The sequence below is a fragment of the Crinia signifera genome, chromosome 6 (genome assembly GCF_055691185.1).
Source record: "Crinia signifera chromosome 6, ASM5569118v1, whole genome shotgun sequence".
NCBI lineage: Eukaryota > Metazoa > Chordata > Amphibia > Anura > Myobatrachidae > Crinia > Crinia signifera.
Genome location: NC_139222.1, coordinates 24,042,938 through 24,057,859, shown reverse-complemented (window position 1 = coordinate 24,057,859; position 14,922 = coordinate 24,042,938). Strand labels below are relative to the sequence as shown.

Below are 14,922 nucleotides of genomic sequence, written 5' to 3'. Positions count from 1 at the left end.
ATAATACAGGGACGTCACTGGGGAGGTGAGGGGATCTGGGAGCGTCACTATGACATCACTTATGTCTATAGTAATAATACAGGGACGTGACCGGGGAGGTGAGGGGATCTGGGAGCGTCACTGTGACATCCCCTATATCTATAGTAATAATACAGGGACGTGACTGGGGAGGTGAGGGGATCTGTGAGTGTCACTGACATCACTTATATCTATAGTAATAATACAGGGACGTGACCGGGGAGGTGAGCGGATCTGGGAGTGTCACTGTGACGTCACATATATCTATAGTAATAATACAGGGACGTGACTGGGGAGGTGAGGGGATCTGGGAGCGTCACAGTGACATCACTTATATCTATAGTAATAATACAGGGACGTGACTGGGGAGGTGAGGGGATCTGGGAGTGTCACTGTGACATCACTTATATCTATAGTAATAATACAGGGACGTGACTGGGGAGGTGAGGGGAACTGGGAGTGTCACTGTGACATCACTTATATCTATAGTAATAATACAGGGACGTGACTGGGGAGGTGAGGGGATCTGGGAGTGTCACCGTGACATCACTTATATCTATAGTAATAATACGGGGACGTGACCGGGGAGGTGAGGGGATCTGGGAGTGTCACCGTGACATCACTTATATCTATAGTAATAATACGGGGACGTGACCGGGAAGGTGAGGGGATCTGGGAGCGTCACTGTAACATCACTTATATCTATAGTAATAATACAGGGACATGACTGGGGAGGTGCGGTGATCTGAGAGCGTCACTGTGACATCACTTATATCTATAGTAATAATACAGGGACATGGCTGGGGAGGTGAGGGGTTCTGGGAGCGTCACAGTGACATCACTTATATCTATAGTAATAATACAGGGACGTGACTGGGGAGGTGAGGGGATCTGGGAGTGTCACTGTGACATCACTTATATCTATAGTAATAATACAGGGACGTGACTGGGGAGGTGAGGGGATCTGTGAGTGTCACTGACATCACTTATATCTATAGTAATAATACAGGGACGTGACTGGGGAGGTGAGGGGATCTGGGAGTGTCACTGTGACATCACTTATATCTATAGTAATAATACAAGGACGTGACTGGGGAGGTGAGGGGATCTGTGAGTGTCACTGACATCACTTATATCTATAGTAATAATACAGGGACGTGACTGGGGAGGTGAGGGGATCTGGGAGTGTCACTGTGACATCACTTATATCTATAGTAATAATACAGGGACGTGACTGGGGAGGTGAGGGGGTCTGGGAGTGTCACTGTGACATCACCTATATCTATAGTAATAATACAGGGACGTGACTGGGGAGGTGAGGGGATCTGGGAGTGTCACTGTGACATCACTTATAGCTATAGTAATAATACAGGGACGTGACTGGGGAGGTGAGGGGATCTGGGAGTGTCACTGTGACATCACTTATATCTATAGTAATAATACAGGGACGTGACTGGGGAGGTGAGGGGATCTGGGAGTGTCACTGTGACATCACTTATATCTATAGTAATAATACAAGGACGTGACTGGGGAGGTGAGGGGATCTGGGAGTGTCACTGTGACATCACTTATACCTATAGTAATAATACAGGGACGTGACTGGGGAGGTGAGGGGATCTGGGAGTGTCACTGTGACATCACTTATATCTATAGTAATAATACAAGGACGTGACTGGGGAGGTGAGGGGATCTGTGAGTGTCACTGACATCACTTATATCTACAGTAATAATTCAGTGTCTGTGCTATGTTATAGTCGTGTCTGTGTTTTGTTATATTCGTGTCGGCGCTATGTTATAGTCGTGTCTGCGCTTTGTTATAGTGTGTCTGCGCTTTGTTATAGTCGTGTCTGCGCTATGTTATAGTCGTGTCGGCGCTATGTTATAGTCGTGTCGGTGCATTGCTATCGTCGTGTCTGCGCCTTGCTATAGTCGTGTCGGCGCTATGTTATAGTCGTGTCGGTGCGTTGCTATCGTCGTGTCTGCGCCTTGCTATAGTCGTGTCGGCGCTATGTTATAGTCGTGTCGGCGCGTTGCTATAGTCGTGTCTGCACGTTGCTATAGTCGTGTCTGTGCTTTGTTATAGTCGTGTATAGTCGTGGTATATGAAGTACAATCTGCTTTGCAAGCTATCCTCGCTTTTTCTGCTGTATAATGCTATCCAGATCTATCATGCATTGGCTGTAGTCTTATTATTTTTATTTTATTTATAGGGCGTCACAAGTGTTTTGCAGCGCCGTACAAAGGAACAATACAGGGAGACAAAACTTAGCATTACATTGAATAAATAACAAAAGTAGAGTACAAATAAAGAGCGCCACAGTTCAATACACATTACAGCTTAAATATAAGTAGTGAGGACTCAATCTGCGTAATACTAGAGGCCTGTGGCCAATGGTGGAGAGGAGTATGTGGACAAAGATGGTCACTGAGTGTTTGAGTATAGGAGAGCTGTGAGTGAGATGTGAGGAGAACAGGGCTTTGACAACAGGAGGGAAGAGGGCCCTGCTCGAGGAGCTTACAATCTAGTCTGATCCTTACTGTATATACCCTCTTTATAGTGTTACGTTTGGTTTCCTCATCAAAATAAAAACACAGAAGCTGTGAAATAATGACACATTAAGAACTCACTTCCCTTTATTAGATATTTAAAGGAATTAATATTCAATACAAGAGTATCACTCTGACTTCATTACTGATACATTGTATGTGAAATAAAACCATCACAGCTTCTTGAATAAAATGTATCAATATTGAATTTCTGGGCAGAATGCCAACAATACAGCCGCTACTGTAACAAAGCACAGGCACGACTATAACAAAGCACAAACGCTACTATATCAAAGCACTATAACAAAGCACGGACGCGACTATAACAGAGCACAGGCGCGACTATAACAGAGCACAGGCGCGACTATAACAAAGCACGGATGCGACTATAACAAAGCACAGGTGCTACTATAACAAAGCACGGACGCGACTATAACAAAGCACAAACGCTACTATATCAAAGCACTATAACAAAGCACGGACGCGACTATAACAAAGCACAAACGCTACTATATCAAAGCACTATAACAAAGCACGGACGCGACTATAACAGAGCACAGGCGCGACTATAACAAAGCACAGGCGCGACTATAACAAAGCACAGGTGCTACTATAACAAAGCACAAACGCTACTATATCAAAGCACTATAACAAAGCACAGACGCGACTATAACAGAGCACAGGCGCGACTATAACAAAGCACGGACGCGACTATAACAAAGCACGGACGCGACTATAACAAAGCACAGGTGCTACTATAACAAAGCACGGACGCGACTATAACAAAGCACAAACGCTACTATATCAAAGCACTATAACAAAGCACGGACGCGACTATAACAAAGCACAAACGCTACTATATCAAAGCACTATAACAAAGCACGGACGCGACTATAACAGAGCACAGGCGCGACTATAACAGAGCACAGGCGCGACTATAACAAAGCACGGACGCGACTATAACAAAGCACGGACGCGACTATAACAAAGCACAGGCGCGACTATAACAAAGCACGGACGCGACTATAACAAAGCACAGGCGCTACTATAACAGAGCACAGGCGCGACTATAACAAAGCACAGGTGCTACTATAACAGAGCACAGACGCGACTATAACAAAGCACAGGCGCGACTATAACAAAGCACGGACGCGACTATAACAGAGCACAGGCGCGACTATAACAGAGCACAGGCGCGACTATAACAAAGCACGGACGCGACTATAACAGAGCACAGGCGCGACTATAACAGAGCACAGGCGCGACTATAACAGAGCACAGGCGCGACTATAACAAAGCACGGACGCGACTATAACAAAGCACAGGCGCGACTATAACAAAGCACAGGTGCTACTATAACAGAGCACAGGCGCGACTATAACAAAGCACGGGCGCGACTATAACAGAGCACAGGCGCGACTATAACAAAGCACGGACGCGACTATAACAAAGCACAGGCGCGACTATAACAAAGCACAGGTGCTACTATAACAAAGCACGGACGCGACTATAACAGAGCACAGGCGCTACTATAACAAAGCACTATAACAAAGCACAGACATGACTATAACAAAGCACAGGCGCTACTATAACAAAGCACTATAACAAAGCACGGACGCGACTATAACAAAGCACAGACATGACTATAACAGAGCACAGGCGCTACTATAACAAAGCACGGACGCGACTATAACAAAGCACAGGCGCTACTATATCAAAGCACTATAACAAAGCACAGACATGACTATAACAAAGCACAGGCGCTACTATAACAAAGCACTATAACAGAGCACAGGCGCTACTATAACAAAGCACGGACGCGACTATAACAAAGCACTATAACAGAGCACAGGCGCGACTATAACAAAGCACGGACGCGACTATAACAAAGCACGGACGCGACTATAACAAAGCACTATAACAGAGCACAGGCGCTACTATAACAAAGCACGGACGCGACTATAACAAAGCACTATAACAGAGCACAGGCGCGACTATAACAAAGCACGGACGCGACTATAACAAAGCACGGACGCGACTATAACAAAGCACAGACATGACTATAACAGAGCACAGGCGCGACTATAACAAAGCACGGACGCGACTATAACAAAGCACAGACATGACTATAACAGAGCACAGGCGCGACTATAACAAAGCACGGACGCGACTATAACAAAGCACTATAACAGAGCACAGGCGCGACTATAACAAAGCACGGACGCGACTATAACAAAGCACAGACATGACTATAACAGAGCACAGGCGCGACTATAACAATTAACTATTAATGACCACAGCTCCTCTGTTAAAATGTTCCTAAATGTGTATTAAATGTTTGTTGGAAATATGTGTTAGAAATATGCAGATATAGACAGTAATATACAGGCAGGCAGATATTGGAGGCATAGTACGGGACGATAGTTGCCCGTATTAAATAATCTGATAGCCGGTTGATGCTAAAAGTACAAGCATGCTGTATCCCTGGAGCAAGTGAACGGCACATTACATAGCCGCCACTAAGAACTCATAGTACGGACAATAAGAGCCGCTGCAAGTCCGTATTAACGGACAGAGATGTAAGAGTATCCAAACGGCAGTCATTTAAAAGCTTTGGAACAAGCAGGGGTGGAAGCCGGCATATCAGACCAAAACCGCATTTGTAGCAGGTCTATAATAACGTTTTTCAGTGAAGCCGATACACCAACTATTTCTCACAGTGAATTTGAATCTATGTGTTATAACAAAAACATATTAGAAATGTGGGAATAACATAGATTGGATGATTGGCAGACTTGATGTATACACACTGTCCAATAAATCAAGGCAATTACACAAGTAATAATGTTATGTATGGGACCGTAGCCGAGCAAAAGTGAAGAGGCTATAAACTGTTCAATCCCTGATAACAGTACACTGATGTGCAAACCCAGCTATTAAAACATCTTTATCTTGTGTGCACAAATTCTGACAAAAGCAGAGATTGGAGGATTGGTGGTTTCTATACACACTGTCCAATAAAGAAGTGATAATTACACAAAGATGCTGTTTTGAGTGGGGTAATAGCTGATAAATATAAAGTGCTATATTATATGTCCCTTAGCTCAACAGCATTAAATAACTCTGTTATATAACAGCTTCACACACTTAAATACTGCTTGAATGGGGTAACAGCTAATTAAGATTAACTGGCTGATAAATTGATATCCCTTAACTCAGCAGTAGCCATTGATGTGGAATCTGAACAGCTTTTTGAAACAGAAATATTGGAGAGTTCTCTAAAAAAGCACTGTCCTAAAATCAGTGGCAGATATACATAAAAACACTGATTGAAGTGGGGTAAATGCTGAAAAGTACTGAGCAGCGGATAAATCTAATCTCCCTTAGCCCAAACAGTGTTCTCCTTGGTACAAGTTAGAATATCTTGTCCTCAATAATCTAAAACACAGGACGGTGTATATATTCAGAAGCTTTATATAAATCAGTAATTGGACGATTGGTGGTACTAGTACACACTGTCCAATCACCAGACAGTATAAATGCACATATAATGACAGATGTCTTCTCACTGAACTGCCCTGCTAAATTATATCTGCATATAATTATATAATACCAGTGAAATATCACGGTTAATATAACATAAGTTAAAACACATCCGAATCACAACGAACTGAAGCAACAAAAAACCTATTTGAGGGTTATTTAAGCCCAAGTGACAGTTATTGTAAACTATAAATACTGTCACCTGTTTATCGCAACGATACACTGCAAAATAGTGACAGTGATTGGAAATTGTAAATACTGTCACCTGTTTATCGCAACGATACACTACAAAATAACACATATCACAGATAAATTATCTGAGACCTGGGGTGAAATGTAATAGGATGAGAGATTCAGAAAGTGAGAGATTTGGTAAGAAAGCTCCAGTTTTTTTAAAGCGGCAATCATTTACACTGCAAAACCAGTTTGCCTTTGCAGTGTAAATGATTGCTGCTTTAAAAAAACTGGAGCTTTCTTACCAAATCTCTCACTTTCTGAATCTCTCATCCTATTACATTTCACCCCTAGTATCCTAAACAGGACAAATAAGGAATATACAGGGATATTTTAACCCTGCAAATACAGAACAGAGTTGAGCAGTGGCCATCTTATTTTAATCTTATTTCTGATCTTTATTTCTTTCTAATTTTTAATATTTCACCAAATTTTATTGCAAAATCAATAAAAGTTAAATTTTATATAACATTAAAGGACTTTCAGTGCACCTACATTATACTTTCTTTCCCTGTTTGTGCTATGCGACTATAACAAAGCACAGGCGCGACTATAACAGAGCACAGGCGCGACTATAACAGAGCACAGGCGAGACTATAACAAAGCACAGGCGCGACTATAACAGAGCACAGGCGAGACTATAACAAAGCACAGGCGCTACTATAACAAAGCAAAGGTACGACTATGACAGAGCACAGGCGCGACTATAACAGAGCACAGGCGCGACTATAACAAAGCACAGGCGCGACTATAACAGAGCACAGGCGCGACTATAACAGAGCACAGGCGAGACTATAACAAAGCACAGGCGCTACTATAACAAAGCAAAGGTACGACTATGACAGAGCACAGGCGCGACTATAACAGAGCACAGGCGCGACTATAACAGAGCACAGGCGCGACTATAACAGAGCACAGGCGCGACTATAACAATGCACAGGCGCGACTATAACAGAGCACTGGCGTGTCTATAACAGAGCACAGATGTGACTAACAGAGCACAGGCGCGACTATAACAGAGCACAGGCGCGACTATAACAGAGCACAGGTGCGACTATAACAGAGCACAGACATGACTATAACAAAGCACAGGCGCTAATATAACGATGCACAGGCGCTACCAGAACAAAGCACAGGAAAAGCGGGAGTTATGGTAAAACCTACCTTCAGTTAACTCCATTTCTTCAGGGTTCCTGGTCCCACATGGATAACATTTGGGTTGAAGCTGTCAGCTTCCCATAATGCCTGGCTCCCCCCCCTATAACCCCGCCTCCATGCTAGGTCACGCAGTTTAGTTAACAAGTCCCAGCAGGAAGTGGAGAAGGGCAGAATACAGGCATGGTATACATTCAAGAGGGAAAAGGACCAATGACCAAGGTTACCTGCCCCAGAAATGATCAGGCGTACTAGGGTGGGCGCCCTGTGGGCCCAGGAACCTCGAAGAAAGGGATTCAACTACCGTTTACTTCTTCAGGGTTCCTGGGTCACCATGCCGAGCAGCCCACGAAGGACCAAATGACCAGGTTGAGAGTGCAGAAAGTGACGGTAGTTTAGCCTTCTCATAGGTCTGCATAATGACCATCCTAATCCAGCGAGCCAAGGTCTGCTTGTGAGCAGGCCATCCTCTTTTGTGGAACCCATAGAGCACAAACAAGGAATCCGAACATCTGATAGATTCTGCAAAGCATGTAGCTCTTGTGGATGAATCCCTCCATATGCTTTGCCAGGATACAAGGGTGGTCAGTCTGATACAGACCGTGCTCGATCCTCGGTTTAAAGCGTATGTTGTGTCTCTGTTTCCGGCGGACACAAGTCTACAGAGGTGCAAAGATCTGCTGGTCAGGAGACACGGCCACAGCTCCTCCTTCATTGTCTCCCACACCTGTGCCTTCAAGGAAACAGCTGCGATGTCCCACTGGCGGGGATGCAGGGCAGGTAGGAGGGGGTTTGGACATCTGATCTGGACTAAAGGAGCTGGCAACGATTGCTCACATGTCTGCTGTTGCTGCATTGGATGCTGTCATCATTGAAAAAATGGTGGAGGATTACTTTGGTGACAGCATCCAAGTAGACATGTCAGACATCCTTACCTCTACTGGCAGGAAAAAAAGGCAGTTTGTACAAGCTGGCTCTATTTTACCTGAGTTGTCCCCCCTCCAGTGTGTACTCCGAAAGAGTTTTTAGTGCAGCGGGGAACCTGGTCAGTGAGCGGCGAAGGAGGTTGCTTCCCCAAAATGTGGAGAAGATGATGTTCATAAAAATGAATTCGGTACTCTTTACCTAGAACGGCGCCCACGATGTCCATCGCGGTCATCGGGGGTAAAAAATTGCGGCCATCGCATGCACTAAAAAAAACGGGTGCGACGCGATGCCCGCGATTTCCCATAGGGATCAATGTTAAAAGTGTGATTGGACGCAATTTTAGTGTTCAATGCCTCAATGCCCGCGATTTTTCCATAGGAAACAATGTTAAATGGGCCACAGAGCCCTAATAGTCCCCCTGAAGTCTTAAATGGCCCCCACAATTGTTAACGCCACCCCACGATCAACGTGAACCCGAAGCGTAGCGAGCGGCGGCGGTACGCGTCCTCCGACCTTTTCATACCCCCACTATCCACGTCGGCGTGGAGTTGAGAATAGAATAGTGTGGCGAGCGCAGCGAGCCACCGAGCCCGAAGCGTGGCGAGCGCAGCGGATACCTGTGAAGCCCGCGAAGGGACGCGTTTACCTGTGAAGGTATCCGCGTCCCCTCGCGGGGCTCGCTGCGCTCGCCATGCTTCGAGCTCGGTGGCTCGCTGCGCTCGCCACACTATTCTATTCTCAACTCCACGCCGACGTGGATAGTGGGGGTATGAAAAGGTCAGAGGAAGCGTACCGCCGCCCCTCGCGGGCTCGCTGCACTCGCCATGCTTCGGGTTCACGTTGATCGTGGGGTGGCGTTAACAATTGTGGGGGCCATTTCAGACTTCAGGGGGACTATTTGGGCTCTGTGGCCCATTTAACATTGTTTCCTATGGAAAAATCGCGGGCATTGAGGCATTGAACAGTAAAATCGCGTCCAATCACACTTTTAACATTGTTCCCTATGGGAAATCGCGGGCATCGCGTCGCACCCGTTTTTTAGTGCATTTGATGGCCGCGATGGGCGCCGTGCTAGGTAAAGAGTACCATGAATTCTTCAATGAAGACCAGCAATTGCCTCCAGAGATTATAACAGGACCTGTGATTGTGGAGTCCAGCGGGGACGAATTGATAATCTGTGAGGATGAGGAAGTACACACTGAAGGGGGCGAGGAATCGGAGGAGGAGGAGGATGATGAGTGATGAAGACATCTTGTCTCTGTAGATCCAGTTTATACAGGGAGAGATAAATTGCTTTTCTCTATCATTCTTATGGGATACAGGGAGTCGTTCATAACGATGGGGAAAAGAGCTTATCCGAAGGAGACAGGCACATATAAAAATTTATACAGGGTGTACTGGCTCCTCCCCTCTGCTCCCCTCCCTCTAGCTTCAGTTTGAGAACTGTGCCTCAGGAGAAGCACGCATCAGGAAGAGCTCCAGAGAGTTTTTCTTCTGTTTTATTTTCTTTATTATTTTGGGGCTGCTGTTTGGACTTAACAGCAGTCCTGCGTCGTGGGAGACTAGGGGAAGGGTTCAGCTGCTGGCCACTTCAAGGTACCGAGCTGTCCCTGCCACAGGACCACCGTCCTGAGTGGGTGATGTTACCGTGGGCATTGCGCTGCAGCGCGCACACCCCTGGCACGCCGCACACCCCTAGTCCAGTCTGAAGACGTCAGTGGTGAGTATTACCCCGGGGTCCCCCGCCGTGGGGTCCCCGGGTTATTGTGCGGCAAGATGGCGGCGGTATGGCGGTGCCCTGCACAGGGACCGCGTAACCCCCTGCCTACACTGAGACAGGGTACAGTTCCTGTTTTGTCCAGGGCAGTTACCGAAGAGGATTTGGACATTCCCCAATGTCAGTCTCAGTATAAAACGCAGGTAAGCCCCTGGGGATACTCGTAAGAGAAAGGCCCCCTCTCAAACCCCTGATTCCGGGGCTGACGATGGGGATGATGATGATGATGTGGAGGATGCAGACGCAGGTGATGACGAGCCTGATGCTTCACAGTCACTACTGCGGGGCACAGAGCCATTGATTATGGCAATCAGGGAGGTGTTGGACCTTCCCTTGGCTGAATCCACAGCAGGGGATGCCTTCTTTGCTACTCAGAAAAAGCAACAGGTAGTTTTCCCTGAGCAGGCTGACCTGGAAAGTACATTCAAGTCAGCGTGGAATAACCCAGAAATGAGGTTTAAAGTGGCTAAAAAGTTTAAGTCCACGTTTCCCTTTGATCCTGAGGGACGTAAGGTGTGGGAGGAGCCACCAGAGGTTGATTCTTCTGTGTCTCGCTTAGCCAAAAAGATGGTACTCCCAGTACCAGGGTCGTCTTCATTAAAAGACACCACGGACAGAAAGGTTGAAAACACTTTGAAGTCCATTTTTACTGCTAGTGGCGCATGTCAGCGTCCTGTATTAGCTAGTTGCTATATGGCCAAGTCCATATACACGTGGGCCTCCCAGATCCAGGAAGGTCTTCTGGGCGACATGACAGTAGCACAGGTGTCTGAGAAATTACACCATATTCAGGACACTGCTAAAGTTCTGTGTGAAGCGCAGAAGGAGTTAGGAGCCATTAACGGCCGTAACTCAGCCATGGCAGTGTCAGGGCGCAGGTCCCTCTGGCTCCGGCAGTGGGTAGCTGACGCTGACTCCAAAAGGAGTGTAGAAAGCCTCCCCTTCACAGGTGGCAGGTTATTTGGGAGTGATTTAGACGATTTAATCTCTAAAGCCACGGCGGGAAAGTCCACTTTCCTACCATCCACTCCACAGGCGCCGAAGCGTCCTTTTCAGGCTCACTCCCAGCAGTCCTTTCGGGCAAGTAAATTCCGCCCTAAAGCCAGGGGTGGTTCAAACGCTGCTAGAGGCTCCCGTGGTAAATTCAGGAAGCCATCCGCTTCAGCCACCGCAGAGCGGCCATCCGGGGCAGCTGCAGGGAAACCAGCAGCATGACGGTGGGGCTCCACCATTAGCTCCGGCAGAGGTGGGAGCCAGACTGGCGTTCTTCGGCCAGGTTTGGGAAGCCTCGTGCCTCAATTCTTGGGTGCAGGCTCTTATTACGCACGGCTACAAGCTGGAGTTTGCAGTTCAGCCACCTCAGAGGTTCTTCAAATCAGGCCTCCCAGCGTCCCCAGAGGACAAAGTGGTGTTGCAGCAAGCAATCCAAAAGCTGGTACAGGCCAAGGTAATAACCAGGGTCCCTCCCCTAGAGAGGGGGCAGGGTTATTACTCGAACCTATTTGTAGTTCCGAAACCGGACGGGTCAGTACGCCCAATTCTGAACTTAAAATCCCTGAATCCCTTCTTGAAAGTAACCAAATTCAAGATGGAGTCCTTGCGGGCCGTGATAGCGGCACTGGAGGAGGGGGAGTTCTTGGCGTCCTTAGATGTGAAGGACGCCTACCTTCACATCCCAATATGGCCCCCTCATCAGAAATATCTGAGGTTTGCGCTGCTAAACGAGCATTATCAGTTTCGCGCACTGCCATTCGGCTTGTCCTCAGCCCCGCGCATATTCACCAAGGTGATGGCGGAGATGATGGTGGTCTTAAGAAAAAAGGGTATCTGTGTGATACCATACTTGGACGACCTGTTAGTAAAGGCGCGGTCGCCACAGGAACTACAGACAGCCTTACAAGTTACCATACAGACCCTGTCGGGCCATGGTTGGCTCCTGAATCTGGCAAAGTCTTCTCTGATCCCTTCACAGAGACTCCAGTTCCTGGGCATGGTGATGGACACAGCTCTCATGAGAGTGTCCCTGCCACAGGACAAGGTGTTGGACATCCAGCGGCTGGTCACAGACTTGCTAAGGACCCCCCAGGTGACGGTGCACCAGTGCATTGTCCTATTGGGAAAGATGGTCGCCTCTTTCGAGGCTTTCCAATTCGGGAGGTTTCACAGCAGGATTTTCCAGCTCGATCTCCTAGGGAAGTGGTCCGGTTCACACCACCAGATGCACCGGCGTATTGCGTTGTCATCTCGGACCAGACTGTCACTACAGTGGTGGCTCCACACGCCCAACCTGCTGGCAGGGCGTCGGATTGGCATCCAGGATTGGGTCTTAGTCACCACGGATGCAAGCCTCACGGGATGGGGGGCAGTGACCATGGGTCAGTCCTTTCAGGGCAAGTGGACCCTATGGGAAACACGCCTCCATATCAACAGCCTGGAGTTACGTGCTGTGTATTACGCACTTCTGAAGGCGGGCCCTCTCCTCAGCGGTCAGGCGGTCCGTATACAATCAGACAACGCCACCACTGTGGCATTCCTGAACAGACAGGGCGGGACCAAGAGCAGGCCCTGTATGAGGGAAGCATCAAAGATCCTGTCCTGGGCAGAGAGTCATTGCCAAGCGCTCTCGGCCATTTTCATACCCGGGGTGGACAACTGGGAAGCAGACTTCCTCAGTCGCCACGAGCTCCACCCCGGGGAATGGAGTCTACACCACCAGGTATTCAATTCTCTGGTGGCTCGGTGGGGGACCCCACTGGTAGACTTGATGGCATCAAGAAACAACTGGAAAGTATCCAGGTACTTCTCGAGGGCAAGAGACCCTCAGGCAGAAGGAGTGGACGCCCTCTCCATACCGTGGACGTTCAACAGCCTGGTCTATGTCTTCCCACCGATCCCCCTAGTGGCTCGGGTGCTAAGGAAGATAAGAAGAGACGGAACCGAGGTGATTCTGGTGGCCCCAGACTGGCCACGAAGAACGTGGTACCCGGAACTTCTAAGTCTGCAAAGGGACTCGTGGCGCCTACCCCTGCAAAGAGATCTACTCATGCAAGGACCGTGCGTCTTCCAGGCCTTGGAACAGCTGCGTTTGACGGCCTGGAAGTTGAACGGCAGATCCTGACTCAGAAGGGGTTTCACACTTCGGTCATCAGAACTATGACAAGTGCAAGGAAACCGGTAACAGCTGCACATTACCACCATATCTGGAAAAGATATGTGGGTTGGTGCGAACAGGGAAAGTTTTCTCCATCAGAGTTCAAACTTGAAAGATTTCTTAGCTTTCTTCAAGCTGGTCTGGATCTCGGCCTACGCCTAGGCTCTTTGAAGGTGCAGGTATCTGCGTTATCGGTTTTCTTCCAGAGGAAACTGGCTAATATTCCTGAAGTGCAGACATTTCTGCAAGGAGTATTGCATATACAGCCTCCTTTTGTGGCCCCTACTCCACCGTGGGACTTGGATGTTGTGCTGAAGTTCCTTAAATCCTCCTGGTTTGAGCCCTTGGAGGAAATTGACCTGAAATATTTAACCTGGAAGACAGTGGTCTTACTGGCCCTAGCTTCGGCTAGGAGGGTCTCGGAGCTAGGGGCGTTGACTTGCAAGAGTCCTTATTTGATATTCTTTGAGGACAGGGCAGAATTACGCACTAACCCGCGTTTTCTGCCCAAAGTGGTGTCTGCGTTCCATGTGAACCAGCCAATTGTGGTTCCTGCTGGTGGGCCTCATTCTGAGGTGCCGACGTCCTTGGACGTAGTAAGGATTCTCCGTGTCTACATCAGGAGAACAGCAAGGATTCGAAAAACTGATGGACTTTTCGTCCTCTATGACGCCCAGAAGATTGGACGTCCTGCTTCCAAGCAGTCTATTGCACGATGGATATGTGCAACCAATAAACAGGCTTATGCGGTAGCAAAGCTGCCTATGCCTGTTGGGGTGAAAGCTCACTCTACTCGTTCCGTGGGGACATCCTGGGCGGCTGCCCGAGGAGTTTCGGCCTTACAATTGTGTAGAGCAGCCACATGGTCTGGCCAACACACTTTTGTCAAATTTTATAAGTTTGATGCTCTGGCCACTGAGGATACTCAGTTTGGGCAAGCGGTGCTGCGGCAATAGGTTCCGCACAATCCCGCCCGTTCTGATATCTTTGGTATATCCCCATCGTTATGAACGACTCCCTGTATCCCATAAGAATGATAGAGAAAATAGGATTTTAATACCTACCGGTAAATCCTTTTCTCGAAGTTCTTATGGGATACAGGGCACCCGCCTCTGTGCAGAGGTTTGCCTTGCTCACTTTGTGAGATATGGACCAATACTGGGTCCTTCTGCTACCCTTCTAGTTCCTGGTGGACATAGGGTGTAGGTTACCTAGGTAACTTAATCTTACATAGTGTACCTTAAAGGTCCACGAGTGTAAATTGTCACTTAGGTGATAATTCTATACATTGTTCCAGTTGGAACACAGTTCAAAATAGTTGTCATGTTGACATGTTCTTAGGCCTTAGACTTCCCAGGTTATGGGGTTGCTAATGTGGTCTGTTATGTTGAATGTTGGGTGTGCTGGATGAATCTCACCACGGTAAATATACACATATTCCTCTCATATTGTTCTTCTCCTTCGGCACAGTTCACTTAACTGAAGCTTGAGGGAGGGGAGCAGAGGGGAGGAGCCAGTACACCCTGTATAAATTTTTATATGTGCCTGTCTCCTTCGGATAAGCTCTTTT

The 14,922-nt window shown here is 47.6% G+C and overlaps 1 protein-coding gene across 1 annotated transcript in view; it reads left to right on the top strand.

Moving 5' to 3' along the window:
- The window catches only part of LOC146010151 (uncharacterized), a 43,160-nt gene that overhangs the window by 5,961 nt on the left and 22,277 nt on the right, over positions 1-14,922 (top strand).